The sequence below is a fragment of the Pelodiscus sinensis genome, chromosome 1 (genome assembly GCF_052426305.1).
Source record: "Pelodiscus sinensis isolate ZL-2025 chromosome 1, ASM5242630v1, whole genome shotgun sequence".
Taxonomy (NCBI): Eukaryota; Metazoa; Chordata; order Testudines; family Trionychidae; genus Pelodiscus; species Pelodiscus sinensis.
The window spans coordinates 74,647,111-74,662,320 of NC_143052.1; positions in this window are offsets into that span (position 1 = coordinate 74,647,111).

Here is a 15,210-nt window from a genome sequence, read left to right on the forward strand (position 1 = left end):
AGCCAGCAAGCCACTGGCCGGCAGTCCTCCACTGCTCCTCAGGAGCAGTCTGCCAGGTCCCAGGAACCTGACAGGGCTGGAGAAGGCGGGCGCCTTCCTGGTCCAGGGTGGAGATCAGGGTGGACCTTACTTAGGTTTGGAGAGGATGCCCCCAACGTCCATGATCTCTGCACTAGACGGAGGAACGCGGCCATCTATGGCAGGATAGCTGCCAGCCTGGCCACCCAAGGCCACATGCGAACCCAGGAGCAGGTTCACATGAAAATCAAGTTGGTCTGGCAAGACCACCAACTCTGAGCCCTGAGCTTCCCCTCCCCCTTCTTCCACTTGCTTCCACCTTCCTCCTCCCAGGTTTCCCCCTCCCCTCTCCTACCCTCTTTCCTCCCCTCTCCCATCTCCTTTGTCCAGTCTCACCAGTTTCATCCCCCCCTCCCCAGTTTTGTTAAATAAAGAGAGTTTGTGTTCATGAAAATGCGTGTATTTTATTTGACATCAGGAAGGGGGTCTGGGAGGGTAAGTGGAACAATGTGGGGGAGGAATGAAGCACACGCCCCCAGTGGGGCACACCAGGGAGGCTCTTAGTGTTCCTCAGGGTGGAAGCTCTCCCGTAGAGCCTCCAGGATACTGACAGCCCTCCCACTCCCCCGATGGACCTCCTGGATGGCAGCCTGCAGAAAGTGCAGCCAGGCTCACAGTAATACATTCATGAGAAGCATCAGAGTGCCCAGGGGCAGCTCTGGCTCCATGTTGCAGAGTGCTGTGGTGTCCTGAGTGAGGGCAACCAGATCAAGCAGAGACACAAATGCTTTGCTGTCCCTCATCAAAGTAGGCAAGCAAGCAGGGAAAGCTGAGAACTGGCTGCCCGGGATGGGGGTCCCTTTAAGCACAAGCCTCAGATAGCCTCAGGCAGCAGCCACACACATAAACTCCTGAGCTGATGCCCTGCTGGACCTGGTTCCGGCTGGCCTTCAATGCAATTCAGTGTCCACTCAGTGTGGACGCGCTATTTCAAAATAGCAAAATGCTATTTCGAAATGCATTTTGTGTGTAGATATTTCAAAATAACACTGTAGTGTAGACATATCCTAAGATAGTACTATAAATCTGTATAAATGAATGTAAAGGAGTTAGGTCTTTGGAAAAAGGAAGCTCGGCTATATCAACAAAAGGACTTAAGTGCTGAATATGCACTTTCTCAGCAGTCCAACATTTAGGGTGTCTCTAAACCGTACCCTAAACTTGAAATAAGATACACAATTTGCACTACACAAATTGTGTATCTTAGGCTGTGTCTAGACTACATCCCTTTTCTAGAAAAAGGGGTGTAAATTAAACACTGAAATTGCAAATGAAGCCAGGATTTAAATTTCCCATGCTTCCTTTGCATAATGGCGGAAGAGGGGTTTTTTTGAAATGGGGCTTTTCGATAGAAAAACAGCAGTTTAGAGGGGGATCTTTCAAAAATAAAACCCTTTTTTGAAAGATCCTGTACTCCTCAAAAACTGAGGTTTGCAGAAGCTTCCAAAAAAGGGTTTTATTTTTGAAAGATCCTCCTCTAAACTGCTGTTTTTCTATCGAAAAGCTCCGTTTCGAAAAAACCTGCCCCTGCCATTATGCAAAAGAAGCATGGGAAATTTAAATCCCGGCTTCATTTGCAATTTCGAAGTGTCTAATTTACATCCCTTTTTCGAGAAAAGGGATGTAGTCTACACAGCCTTATTTCTTATCTATTTCAAAATAGCTTATTTACATAGCACCAAATTTCAAAATAACAGGCTATTTCAAGACATCCCTTAACCCTCGTTGAACGAGAGTTACTGGGATGTCAAAATAGCGTGCCTGTTATTTTGAAATAATTGGCAACTTGCGTAGATGCAGGGTAGGTATTTTGGGATACTGGAGGTATCCCGAAATAGCCATGCAGTGTAGACATACCCTTAGACACCACTGAGATCCTCCAAAACTCTGGTCTGCTGCTACCTAACTCCATAGACACCTGGTTTCTGCTGGTAATATCCCCATGAGGCCTAAGTTTCTGCCAGTGGCCATGTGCAAAGTACCTGAGTCCTGACAACACCCATCCCCTTACTACAGTTTGCCTAATCCAGTCTGCAGGCAGAGGGCTGACAGCTTCTGCTTCCATGCTCCTGAATGGGCATGGCCTTGGGCAGAAGAGGCAAAGCTGGCGCAGTCAGCTTGCTAGACACCCCACAACTCTCAGAGTCATAGACTCATAGACTCATATGAGTCATGTGGAGTGCACAGTGCAGGGCTCAGGCAGCAACTGAAATGGGCCCCGGGGCAACTGCCCTCTTCCTCTCTCCTCTGTCAGCAAGCCTGCCTGCTGGGCTCAGTCCAGTAGTGATGCTTAGAGCACACCTAACCCGCACAAAAAACATCTGTCAATGACCAGATGGGTCATTTTTGTGGCTGGCCAGTGTTAGGTTGGAAGCCAAGAGACCAGAGTTTTCCAAGTGTTCCATATTAGGCTGACTGAGGATTTGAAGACAGGCCTTTCACATGACAGGTGAGTGCACTAACCATTGGACAATTGGCTAATCGGGGTGGGGTGGGGGAGTTAGGCACCAAAATGACTAAGCGCCACCCCTCTTCTCAGCATTTCCTATTGACTAGTTTAGGTAGCTCCCAGCTCATTTGCTGTTTTTTGCAAATTCCTTCTTTTAGTCTCCTGTCTCTCCCCATTTACTAGCCAGCTAACTCAGGGCAATGAACTCCTTTTGGAAGCAGAACACCTAAGGCTTCGTCTATACTGTGAGGTTTTTTTGGTAGAAAATATGCTAATGAGGGACTCATTAGCATATTTTCTGCCGTTTCTCTTTGCGCAAGGGACTTTTGAGCAAAAAGAAGCAGTGTGGATGGGGGGGTTTGCGCACAACCCCTGTTTTGCTCAAGATCCCTATGCCTCTCTGGGACAGGCATAAAGATCTTGTGCAAAACAGGGTTTTTGCACAAAAAACCCATCCACGTGGCTTCTTTTTGCGCAAAAACCCCATTGCGCAAAAATAAACGGCAGAAAATATGCTAATGATGTTGCGACTTATACGAATGAGTACCTCATTAGCATATTTTCTGGTGAAAAAACTTATAGTGTAGTCGTAGCCTAAGTGTTCTGAATCTAGCCCACTGTCACTTATGAGGCAGTTGTTTCTAGATGCGGTGAATATTTTCAGTAATATCTGCTTTGCTTGAATCACTCTCACCATTTTATTTTTCTTAAGTGTAGCTCCTGACTATAGGTTATACCCAAACAATCAAACATGAGTGCTACAACATTACAGTTGCCAGAAATTCATACTTTGTAATCTACTAGAATTTCATTTTAAAAAACTAAAGTCTGTCTGGCACTAATGTAGATATCTTACAAATGCATCATGTCACCTAAAGAATTTCCTCTTGTAAATAGCTTCTTGCCATTTGACCTTTTTAGTTCCCCATACACCAATGAAACTGAATCATCCCTTCAATTACTTTTTTTCCCCTGTGATATTTTTATTGTACACAAGCAGCTGCACTGAGCTATTTGTCAGTCAAATTATGCAGCCAAATTCCTGGTAAAGACTTCACTTGGAAATTTGCCATTTGCTCATAAGACTCAAGAGACAAAGCAAACTTGTAAGATGCCACATATTTGTGTGTGTGCGTGTGTGTGTGTGTGTGTGTCAGAGGGAGACAAATTAGGGAAAGAGTACATGAATAGCACATGTGATTTTTTTTCCTTGTAGATTTCTTGGTTGACTATCATTATCATAAATTTGCAATATTAAAGAGTCAAACTTCATAAACAACAGTTAGAAACTTCCTACTTCACCATATTTTCTAAGTTGTTTTTATAATATTGTTTATAATTTTATTTATTTATATAGCTAGAATTGCAAACTTCCTAACAGGGCCGGCCCACAACATTTTGGCACCTGAGGCGGGGAGCTCAAATGATGCTCCCATGCCACCTTTTCTCCTGCCTGCCTGTTATGTCTCTTGTGCCCTCCTTCCTCAAGCACAGCACTCCAACATCTCTGTGCATCTAGAGCAGAGAGAATACATATGCACCAGCAGCAGACACACTTTTCTACACTCTGGGTCCAAGTGGCACCCCCCCCCCCCCTCGGGGTCTGGTGCCTGAGGCAGCCACCTCAGTTCACCTCATGGTAAGGCCAGCCCTAAATAGAGGGGTTCTGTAAAATAGAATTGAATCTCTTGAACTGTTACAGAAATGTAGCCAAGCTACATAGTCCTGTTTTTTGAACTGTTACATCTGTCTCCAAATGATGCTTTCTTACTACTGATTTCCACTGAGGAAATTCAGCTCCATGCCTCCACCCAGTGGGGTTTCCTGGATAAAGACAGAAAAGCAAAGTCCCCTGAAAAGCAGTTTTACCACGGAAGTAACCACACAAATGAAGCTAGCCTAGTTTATTTCCTCCATTTTCTATATTTTTTCTGTGTAATCGACATACTGAAGTGTAAGGTTTCACTAGATTTAGTCACCAACAATGCAAATATGTAATCAATTAATACTGGCTTTTGTCATTTTATTTTCTGTAGATACAGTAAATCAGGCGAAGTCCAACAGACACTATGAAAAGTTTCAATTTCAAAGCCTTTTGATAATGTTGACAATTTTTCTTAAAATGTTTCACATTTGAAAAAAAAAAGGTTATTTTTTGAATGGAAACATTTTTGTGCAATCAACGCTGTTTACCTACTATTGTGACTGCTAGCCTAGGTCAGAGTGAAACCAGTGACCTAGAGATATGTATTATAAGATGATGTGATGAGATAAATTCCTCAAATATCAACTCCATTGTTAGATTAGCACTATGCTTTTCTACCAATAGATCTAAGACCAAAGCTGTAGCTGAAATAATATAGAAAAATAAGATTGTTGGCTGTGTTACAATGCTGGAGCTTTGGAAAGGAACTACAGCACAAATAAAAGACTATAAAACACATGCTATAAAGTCCTTTAACACTACTAGACCCATGTTGGCCATTGGGTCATAAAATGGATATGTTGAGGTTCAAATAGTTGTAATTAGGCCTGCTTGTTTGTTAGAACATGGTTAATTAAAGTTAATGTGAAAGAACTTTCTCTGATTTTACTGTCTCAGGATGGCCATGCACAAACTGCAGTTCAAGAGATTTACATATAGTCTGCATTGATTTTGTTAAACCATTATGAAGACAATGACTTCTCCCAATTTTTTTGTTGTTTTTTTTATGCCAATACCAATGTGTATTTATTTAACAATTCAGACAAAACCTGAAACATATATTCAGAAGTGCTAAGGTAATAAGGCAAACTTATGCATAAAAGTCTCAGAGGTTCTTATGTTAATATTTCAAAGGCAATTTTTATGCTATTGCCAGCTGCTGTGGATACAAAACAATAACCCTGAATCAGAACTGGCATGTATCCCATCTCACCACTGGCTGATGAACTATTTCTGAGTAGTTTGCCCAGTTCCAATTATATTCCCCTTACCTAAGAATCCTACTTCAGATAAGCACCTAAAAATGTTTGTATCTAACACCAGAGACTGGCTGTATAAGAGGGTTTTGATCTTCAGTTAGAACCCAGGGGATTATGGGTTCATAGTTGAAACTAGGAAAAATAGGTTAAAGAACACCACCAAATCAATATTTCAAATAAATAAATAAACAAACTCTGTGATGAACTGGGGCTATGTTAATATAACTTATTAATTCTGACTGATCTTGTGAAGTTGTATTTTAAAAATCTTTTTTGTATTATGAGTGCCTATATTTACGTGGATCCAGCATTGCTGACACTCCTGTATCATGTATGCACGCTTATTTAAAGACTTAACTTTACTACCACTTATAGGCCCTGTTCAGGTGCCGACATCTTGGAGAATGGACAAGCTTTATCCTTAGAGAACACAGTTTAGTTGATTCCTCTGAACATGGGCAGGGGATAGAAGTAGAATCATATAAGATTAGGGTTAGAAGAGATCTCAGCAGATCATCTAGTCCAACCCTGTGCTCAAAGCACGACCAACGCCAATTAAATCATTCCAGCCAGGACTTTGTCAAGACTGACCTTAAAAATCTCTAGGGATAGAGATTCCACCCCTCCTTAGGCAACCCATTCCAGTGCTTTACCACTCTCCTAGTGAAATAGTTGTTTTCCTAATATCCAACCTAGACTTCCCACACTGCAACTTGAGACCATTGCTCCTCATTTTGTCATCTGCCACCTCTGAAACAACTTCTCTCCATCCTCCTTGGAATCCCCCCTTCCGGTAGTTGAAGGCTGCTATCAAATCCCCTCTCATTCTTCTCTTCTGCAGACTAAATAAGTCCAGTTCCCTCAATCTTTCCTCATAAATCATGTACCCTAGCTCCCTAATCATTTTCATTGCTCCCATTGAAACAGTGGAAAAATCTAGGAGAAGAATGAAAGAGGCAAGGTGACAAGGAATGGTTTAAAATAAAGAAACAAATAAGCCCAGGGGCAAGATAAAGAGAAAGATGAAGCAAGGGACAGGGAAGAGCAAGGGTCAGAGGAGCTGGAAAGGAGTTTCATGCGTAGAGAGACCAGCTTTCATGCAACAGTCTGGAGGAGAAGGGGACATCCTGCTTGTATGCCTTCCTGGCTCCTGGAGGTTTCCTCAAGGGCTCACAATGGAAGGATGAAACAAAAAGCAACAGACATGTCTTTAATGTTTTCTATTATCCCTACTATCCTGCACATGATAAAGCATAAAAGACCATAAAGGTACTGGACAGTGGGACGTGTGTATGTTGACTGCTTCACCACAACTGCCAGCCCCTGGGAGAATTAAACTATAAGCCAGTAGCCTCCCATCTTTGGGATGAAGGTTTGTGAAAGGGCTGTGTTTACATAAGTGGGGTATCTTGGTGGTCAGCATTGATTCTGGGAGCCTTCAGCAGTTGGTCTGAGGAGTGCTTTTCTGAAATGGGGTAGCAGACAGACTCAGTGCCTGGGAAATGTGCCAGAAAGACAAGGGAGGAAGCAGGGCTACAGCCTACTGTATCTCTTTCTAAAAGCTTACCACAACCCAGAAAATCAAGATAGAATCTTGAACTCCCTTCATAGCAGGGTGAGCAGAGGGCCAAGAAGGGTTGCTTATTAGAAACCCAGCTCAACATCAGTGTTTGGGGTGACTTCAAAAGAAGCTGTGCCAGTGACTTAACTATTTGTTGTTTTCTTTTATTTACAATAAACTGACAATACCATGCAATGTATGAGGTGGATAACCCTTGATTTTTTAAAGAAAAATGAAAGAAAACCTCTTCATTTTCTGGATGAGTTATTTTGAATAATCTCATGAACCTCCCATGAAAGCAGTGGACTAAACGGCAACATTGATTACTTCTATTATTTTAAGCTCCACTCCAAACACATATGCATGGGTTTAACTTTAGTATATTTTATTTCAGTGAGACTCCCCAAGGTAGTAAAGTTAAGTCTTTAAATGCTTGCAGTAGCAGGGCCTTATATTTCAGACTTCCTTCCTGTTTTAAAGCCATAGCAAAATAAAACAGACACTGACATATACAATATTGTATGGTGCATTTTAAAAAGCATCACAGCATACAGAAACTTTTCTTCACTGAGCCATTTAGCAGAAGAGGTTGGAGGGAGGGGACAGGCTGTGCTGAGACAGACATGTTTTGTCAGAGCTCCATAAAGAAAATTGGAATTTGTATCATTGTATGTGTAGTCCAAGTCACTCTGAACCTCAAAAGATATTTAGAAAAATGCCTAAAGTGCATATTGAGGTCTGTACGGCTGAATTCTTTGTAATTAAAAAACTATCAACAAAATTCACAGACCGTTCAGAAGAAGCTGACAGGATTCAAGGCCAGACTCAGAGACAAATGCAAGCTCTAGTCACTAATGTGGAAAATAAATTGGAAAATAGACTTGGACACAAAAGACAAAGACAGTCCAGCTAGGGATGGCTATTCTGGATAATAAATTTGACAGATAACTGTGAAAGTTGATGCCTCTAAGGATAGAACTAGGTAAAAGTTTGGGAAATCAGTTGATCCAGCCACAAGCTGAATTGCAAAGTCAGTGAAGGAAAGCAGGTCAGGGTCTGCATTCAACTTTTTAGAGGCATAATCAGCAACAAACTCAGAAATATTTGACTGTTGTGCTGAAAAGTGCTGGATTTATGGCCTTGGAGACTAGCATCCTTGGCTACTGGCTACAGCAAGTAAGCTATGGGCAGGAACAATTTAGGTGATGCATTGCCCTGCCAAAATATTTGAATCATACATTTCAAACAAAACTTGGGTTTTTTTTAACCTCTTGAAAACATGGTAAATTTAAATATAAATAGTGGTTCACAGATACAAATACTTATTGTGAAAAATAAAAGCAATGGTTCAAAAATGTATTCTTAAAGTAGCAAACTTCATACAAAGGTCTACAAAGAAGCAAGCCAAATCTTGAACAAATGCAAGGAATCAAAGTCTGGTCTGAAATCAACATGTGTGACTGAGCTTGAATGCCAATTCTAATCAATCTAATACTGAGATAAGTTTTGAGCTGCAAACTTTCATGTAAACTTACATTCAAGGATCAGATCTGGGTTTTTCATCTGAACTTATTTCTATGCGTCTTCTGAAAAATCACTAAATATGTTTATTTTTCCTGTTTCTTTTTCTTTTTCTATAGCTACCATTTTTCTAATCCCTAGTTAGTGACGCATAACATAATTTTACTCAACATACACACAATCATCTAACAATTTTTCAGCCTTGGATTCTGATTGTCATCACATTATTGAGCTGTTAAATTGTCTTCTAGATGTAAGGTAAATTAGAGACATTCTCATAACACCAAATTACTGATTTTATTGGGGAGGGGGGCTAGCTTGCAATATTAAAATCACCTTTGACCTGAAACCTTAGTAAGAGGGCTTCTGCCTGAGGGAAACATTTGCAAAAATGATGAGCAAGAAAAATAAGGATTCTGAATAGAATGGCTTTTCCCACTTGTGTTTATGGTGGTGGTACTGATACTTCATTTGAGTAATGTGTATGGGTCCACAAATGAAAAAAGGTTGAAAAGCACTTGCTATATATTAGTCTTCTGTAGTGTAGGAAAGTGTGACCTAGTGTGGGGCAAGCATTTTGATCACTGCAACTCCAATTAGTTGCCTCAGAGCACACCTGACTAAGGAAAGTGTTTCCAAATTGATAGACTTGGACAATCTGGTAGGACTTAAAAGGTAAATTAATACAGAAAGAAAGAAAGAAAGAAAGAAAGAAAGAAAGAAAGAAAGAAAGAAAGAAAGAAAGAAAGAAAGAAAGAAAGAAAGAAAGAAAGAAAGAAAGAAAGAAAGAAAGCGCACACTATTTAGCCACCAAGATCACCCCTCTCCTTTTATCAGGAACTGAGGGCTCCATGCTACTGCTGGTATGAAATAGCATGGTCTGTAAAAGGTGGTAGAAAAAGAATAGTGAAAATTCCATGGATTTTTGTTTATTGCCCATGACCTGTCTGTGATTATCAGTAAAAATAACTGAGACCAAATCTTAACCTTAGCTATCATTAAACAATTACAACCCATACTCGATGGGTATCACATCCTGAAAGAGACCTTTTTGATACCCCTATTCTGGCCTTCACACAAAACCCCTAACTTCTTCCTAACTTCTTCAGATCATCATTAGAAGTAAGCTGTCCCCTGACCACAGCACTCCAACTCTGGCTCCAGATCCTGCCAGAACAGCAGATGCAAAACTTGTAGACAGATCTCTCCTGCCTAAGTGATCAACACTCCCCACAACATACTTTTCAAGATCAATGGATCCTACACATGCTGTGATGGGTTGAGACCCCTTTGGGCTGTCACCTAATGTGGTGAGACACCACTGAGCCTGCTTCCCCTGACAGCCTGGGCACCCTAACCCTGTCTTACTGAGACATAGGGCCACACCCACAAGGATGCTGACACAGACTGAAAGCAGTAAAGTGGGAGTTCTTATCCCAGAACTCAAGTATATAGCCCCTATGGGAGTTGAACAGTAAAGAAATCTTACACTATACAGATCTATACAAGGTAAGCTCATGAAATTTGCCCTCTTTTTAATGTAAAGACAGATATGCAAAGGTTCCTTTCTCCTCAAGGGAGTAATTGCTTACACTGGGTTTATGACTAAATAAAAGTGATTTTATAAAGTATAAAAAGATAGGATTTAAGAGGTCGTAAGAGCAGAAGAACAAAGGACGTAACAGAGCATAATAAACATGCAAGCTAAGCTTAATACGTAACTAGTTTATTTAGTGTATAAGATTTCACCCAGAATGTGGTTCTAATAATCTTCACAAGCCAGACACCCTTCCAGCCTAGACCCAGTTCCTTCCCCCGCTTCAGTCTTAATTGTTTCCAGCAGTCATCATGGGTGGAGTAGTCAGGGAGAACTGGCAACCCGGATTACCTCACATCCCACCTGTGAATAGGATTTGCAAAAGGCAGGAGTTCTTTGTTTCAGTTTGACTCCTTCCCAGCTTCACATGGAAAATTACAGAATTTAAGATGAGTTCCAGAATCGGTTGATATGGTCACATGTTTCTGTAGCCCTTTTCACAGACTGGCACATGTTCCCAGGAAGGTTAAGCTCTTTTACAGTTCATGTCTCTTGCTGATGGGCCATCAGCACTGTGGCCTCCTTCATTGTTGTACGGCAGTGGTCACCAACAAGTAGATCAGGATCTGCCAGTAGATCTTGGAGCCTCTGACAAGTGATCTTGATTGGTTTGGCCAGGTACTTCAGTTGCCCCTCCACCCACTCTCATACTGCACCTGCCCTCTGCCTTAGAGCTGCCCCACTCCCCCCTCCCGGGAGCCTCCTGCTTTCTGTGCAGGGTATGGGAGGGAGAAGAGAGGGGGCACTGACGTCAGGGTGTTCCTCCTTCCCCATTCCTATACCCAATCTCCACACAGAGAGTAGGAGATGAAAGGAGCTGGGCAATGCAAATTTCTGTCGCTCTTACACACTGTCAGGGTACGTCTAAACTACATGGCTCCGTCGACAGAGCCATGTAGATTTGTTGTTTTGGCAAAGGCAAATGAAGCCGCAATTTAAATAATCGCGGCTTCATTTACATTTACATGGCTGCTGCGCTGAGCCGACAAACAGCTGATCAGCTGCTTGTCCGCTCAGCGCGCTAGTCTGGACGCTCCCCTGCCGACATCAAAGCCCTTTGTCGGCAGCCCCAGTAAACCTCATCCCACGAGGAATAACGGGGCTGCTGACAAAGGGCCGTGATCATTTAAATCGCAACTTCATTTGCCTTTGCCTATGTGTCTAATCTACATGCCTCTGATGACAGAGGCATGTAGTCTAGACACAGCCTCAGTGTATCTAGACTACAGGGTTTTGTCGAAAAAAGTGGACTTTTGTCAACAAAACTATACCTGCGTCTACACTACCACCGAGTTCTGTCAACATTGTAGCCAGACAGAACCCCCACCCCTGCAACATCCATATTGCTTGCCCCTCTGAGGTGCCTCAGAGCACACAGGGCGTAGAGAGCAATAAAATCAGTATAGTCTTTGAAGCCTTGACAGAAGGCCCGGATATGCTGGCTCATCATGACCCTGGACAACTGTAAACATAGATAAGAGGGTGGCCAAGCCGATCGCTGACCAAGAGGCTGCAAAGAAACTGCCCTTGACTGGCACCTATGTTGATACGATTACACAACTGTCCCGGGAGAGGAATCTCTCGCTGAGCAAAGAATGTCCAGTACTCCCAATTTAGTTCTCTCTCTCTCTCTTACAAGTGTAAATTACGTTGAAACTCCCTTGTAAGAACTGGTGTCACAAAGTCAAACCAGCACAATTTGACGCCTTAGAAAGAATACGTGACCCCATGGGTATACAGATGGGCCCAGCAGCACACTCACTCTGAGTGTCAATCTACCATCTACCTGTTGATCGGGTCAGATGATTGCCTCCCGAGGTCCACACAGGGATGCCCAGCCTTGTATTCGTCTTTCCGAGGAATTGAGGGACCGATCCTGGCCTGACACGCTGGAATCAACAGAAGACCATTATATTGACTCACCATTATGGAGCATGTTCCCAATGGAGGCCATGTTCAAAGGATCCCACCCGCAGATTGTGTGTAGAGCCCTACGTAAACCCAAACTGTACCACAGGCCGCAAAAAAACATGCCATGGGCCTAATGCGGCCCACAGGCTGCATGTTGAGTAGCCCTGTCCTAATGACTTAAAAAAACAAACAATGGGTACTTAAGAACAATTTGCACCTTCTCTGTCAGCTTCATGTAGCATGAACACTCTAATTGACTGTTTTCCCCCCTTTCCCCTTCCTTCTCCCCCCCCCCCCATCACCTATTTATTTTGGAACTGGACCTTTACTAATTCCATTCACCTGAAGAAGTGGATTGTGCCCATGAAAGCTCATCATGCAAGTTGCTGCTAGACTATTCGGTTTTTTTAAGTTACACCAATAGTAGTTTGTTCAATAAAAGAAATTCTCTTGTGTATCTTGTCCCTAGATTAGCTTAACATTTTTACAGATGATAACCCAGAAAAGTACTTATGCCACAACTAGCATGAAAATGCCTTTCTTTTCTCATTGTGAGCATTTAATTAATAGTTTCTTAAGATTAATGAAAGGTATATGTTGACTTAAAAGATAGCAGTCATGATGTTCTGAGGTGCAAGCTCCAAAAAAGGCTGAGCCCAAAGAGAGTTGTGGCTAGCAACAATATACCCAGCACTAATTCATCATCTGGGAGTGTGAAGACAGTCACTGTAAGTGACTGATGTAAATGACAGCAGCTGTCAGACTGGTTTAAATCACACATGCAGTGCTAGTGCACGTGGAACTTCATGAAGTAACATTTCAGAGTGCCAGGATGACTGTGTCTTATTCATTTCTACACTCATTGCGCAAAAGAAACTAGATCAGTGTTTAAAAATGTAAAAATAAATTAAAAATCTTAGCTCTCAATTTAGGATATTATCTTGCAAAAGATATATTTATCCCATTTTACTGCATATTTTAACTCATTTTTAATTTGCAGAGGAAGGAAACTAATCATAAATATTAGCAATGACTGAAGATAAGATGTGAAGGTTTTCACTATAATCTAGCCCTATTCTATCTATATACAGGATTACCATCTTGGTCTCTTTAAGTAGGTCTACACCCGTGGTCACCAACCAGTAGATCGTGATCTACCGGTAGATCTCAGGGGCTCTAAGAGTAGCTCTTGAGCCCTTTCTAAACTGCACGCCTGCACAGTACATTTACATTAGATTTCCTCATTTGAGGAGCAGCTACTCACCGAGCAACAACACAGGTGAGTAGCTGCGAGGAATGGTGGGAGCTGCGAGGTTGGGAGGGCTGAAACACCCGAGCAAGCTGACTGTGGTTTTCAGCTGAAAGAGGCTGCCCCGTGCTCCAGCTGATCGGCGGCTTCTCCTCTGCGCCTGTCCACGTGGAGCTTGGTGCACCCTGGCTGAGCGCCATGGCCAGCTGGCCGGGCAGCCACTTCTCTTCCCTCCAGCCCGGCTGCCCTGTGCTCAGCCCAGGGAGGCTGCGTCTAGCTCCAGCTGTGCTGGAGCAAGCTTCCCAGGCTGAACGCAGGATCACAGATGCCCATCTGATAGACTGTATATGACTAGCAATCTCAGACTACAACCCAGACTTCAAGACACTGGCAGATACTGTTCAGTCACGGGTGTCACACAGACTTTGTTATTGGAAGAAAAATATATATATATCAATACTTGATTTTAGATTTACAAAATAGCAGAGAACAAAATGTATAAATGTAAATGCTTCTTTTGACATTTACATAGCATGAATTAAAAACAGACCATTTATTTCATAACTATAAACATGTGATTTTAATTTTATATATTACATAATTTAAAAATAAACTGTTTAACAGAGTGTATAAGGGCTGGGGATAGCAAGTGATGGACAGGAGAATAGAGAGGGCGGGGCTTCAAGGAAGGAGCAGGGCTTCAAGGAAGGGGCGGGGCAGTAGATCTTCACCTGTTCTGAGACTTAAAAAGTGATCTTGGGTGTAAAAAGGTTGGAGACCACTGGTCTACACCATATTTGAACATGATACAGGCTGGGTATTTATGGTCCTTAAATCTAAAACACACTGTAAATTACAGTATAATTTGTAATCCCCCCATTGCCAAAGAGATGGAGACTGAACCTTTGCTTCATATTGGAGCTCCTTCTACTTTTAGATGAACACAATATATGTGTGTCAGTGATTTCAATGCAAACTATCTTTGTGAGACAAACTGCTTTAATAAAAAGGCTTTAATTAAATTATACAATAAAACCAGCATGGCCAAATTAGCATTCTGTACATCTTAGACATTCTATATACTAATTCTAATGTTACAATATTGTTATCTGATGAAGTATCTAAACCTAAAAAAACGATTAGTAGAAATACCAGGTTTAAAATAATAAAACTATTTCTCTTGTCTTTAAAAACAAATAGGACTGCAAAATGGGCTCCTGAAATTCAGGTCCTGTGTTGAGACTCATAGGACTTCTCATCTTGGCTGAAATGGATTTGTTAACTTACTAATGCAAATTTTGGGGATAATCCTGTTTTTGGCAAACATGCAGGAAGATGAGTGCAAATGAGAAAATGGTAACCCAAACTGCTATTGACAATTAGCTATTGATACCTGTCTATTGATGGTTAGAAAAGTGACAGTAATGTTGATGATGATGTTGTGAAAGTGAGATGTAAATGTACAACTTGAAGGTTCATAAATGCTAGAAATATACCTTGGTGCATTCATACAAGAACTATTAGCAGATCCCTCTGCTTGGAAGATGCTGCGTTTAATAACAATTTTTATGTAATAGTTTTAATTTAATTAATTTATAAGAGGCAGACAATCCTCAGGTCTCCTTTTTGTTGAGGAGGCTTTTTAAAATAGATAAGTAAATAATGATTATTTATTTTTCTCTTGGCATTTGGGTAAAGGGACAGGGAAGCCTGCAAGGAAGAAGGAAATCTCTCTGGGTATGTCTACACTACAGCGCTAATTCGAACTAACTTAGCTCGAATTAGTTAATTCGAACTAAGCTAATTCGAACTAACGCATCCAGACTAAAAAACTAGTTTGAATTAGCATTTTGCTAATTCGAACTAGCATGTCCACATTA